This window comes from Galeopterus variegatus, unplaced genomic scaffold (genome assembly GCF_000696425.1).
Source record: "Galeopterus variegatus unplaced genomic scaffold, G_variegatus-3.0.2 Scaffold2873, whole genome shotgun sequence".
NCBI classification, from domain to species: Eukaryota; Metazoa; Chordata; class Mammalia; order Dermoptera; family Cynocephalidae; genus Galeopterus; species Galeopterus variegatus.
This window is the reverse complement of record NW_007728984.1, coordinates 98,848-100,414: the sequence shown is the minus strand read 5'-3', so window position 1 is coordinate 100,414 and position 1,567 is coordinate 98,848. Positions and strand designations below refer to the sequence as shown.

Below are 1,567 nucleotides of genomic sequence, written 5' to 3'. Positions count from 1 at the left end.
ACACTGAGGGTTGCGATCCCGTTGCCGGTCCCGGTCCGGTACAGGCGCGACACTGAGGGTTGCGGTCCGTTGCCGGATACGAAAAAAAAGACAAAAAAAAAGGAAAAAAAAAAAAAAAGAATCTCGACCTTAAGAGTAGTCATGAGACTCAATAGGATAACAGAAATTTGGGACTCAGCAGAGGCCCTGACGCTTACTAGGCAGTTGACAAATGTTCATTCCCTTTCCTTTGTCTCAGAGAGCTTGTCGGGCTGTGAAAACTTCATGGAATAAAAACTTCCTCTCCTCCTAAAAAAGAGGAAAAGGAGGCAGAGGGAGATGGAAGTACCAATACTCAATGGGAATGTGACTGAGAAAGTCAAGTGCAACTTCCTGTGCCCAAAGATCAGTGGGGTACATGAGAATCTTGGAGTTCATGGCAATATTCCACGAGGCCACATGGGCGGAGGAGGAAGAGCAGAAACAGAAGGGCAGGCTCTAGTGAAAGGAGATTCCAGAGGGGATGAACGTGAGCTTCTGCCTAGAGCACTTCAGTTACCTAGTGCTCTTTTTTCCTTCTCTTTTTTCAATTCAAATATAGTTCACATACCATAAAATGCAACCTTTTAAACTGTACAGTGGTTGGGATGGTCTTTTTCTCAGCATGGGTGTTCTCTTTACCTAACCCACTTTTCCTGCTCAGTCTCCTGCTCAGTGAAGTATGTTTATTTTTGAGCATGGGGTTGCTTGAGGTGATGAATACATGGTGGATCTCTCCACAGTTTTCTAAGTGACAATGAAGGTTTCAGTTTTCTGGATACGTAAACTGTGTTTTCCATAAAATTTGACTTGATACACAAAATTGACTCAGCCATTTGCATAAGTTTGTTCTGCAGAATAGGCAATATAAAGGCAAGAAATAGTTCAAATTCATATCATTACTTTTAAAAATTGTACAACTTTCACAAGTTTTCTCAGTTGCCCTGTTATCTTCCAGAATGACCATTAGTTATTTGTAATGCATATCAGACTTTCCTTGTGAAATACTTGGTATTTTTTAATGACTGTAATGACTGACTCTCCAAACTTGATAGCAATAGAAACCAGATTTCTCTGAAAACAGAGTTGTACTATTAGTGCTGGAGAAGACAGTTTAATCACCTCATTTAAACATTTTCCAAAGCGTTCAATATTTAAATGAATTATCCCTAGGCTTCTCAGTTAATAATAGCGGCCATACCATACATAAAGTACTTCAATCTCCAAAGCATTTTCACATACATGNTATCCCTAGGCTTCTCAGTTAATAATAGCGGTCATACCATACATAAAGTACTTCAATCTCCAAAGCATTTTCACATACATGACCTTATGACTTTTAAAACTGGACATCATTTTCTTTGCTTGCTTCATCTTATATGCTTCTTAAAGAGGCAATTATAGAGTTATAGGATATGAAAATTGAAATTTAAAAACCAAAACCTAAAGAGAAGAAGGAGGGGCCGGCCCAGTGGCACACTGCTACAGTGCGCCTCTTGGGAGCGCAGCGGCGCTCCCGCCGAGGGGTCGGATCCCACATACAGACCGG

At 40.7% G+C, this 1,567-nt stretch overlaps 1 protein-coding gene across 1 annotated transcript in view; it reads left to right on the top strand.

The window, feature by feature from the left end:
- The window catches only part of THSD4 (thrombospondin, type I, domain containing 4), a gene marked incomplete at its 3' end in the record, with an annotated part of 212,111 nt that overhangs the window by 117,433 nt on the left and 93,111 nt on the right, over positions 1–1,567 (top strand). The window lies entirely within an intron of this gene.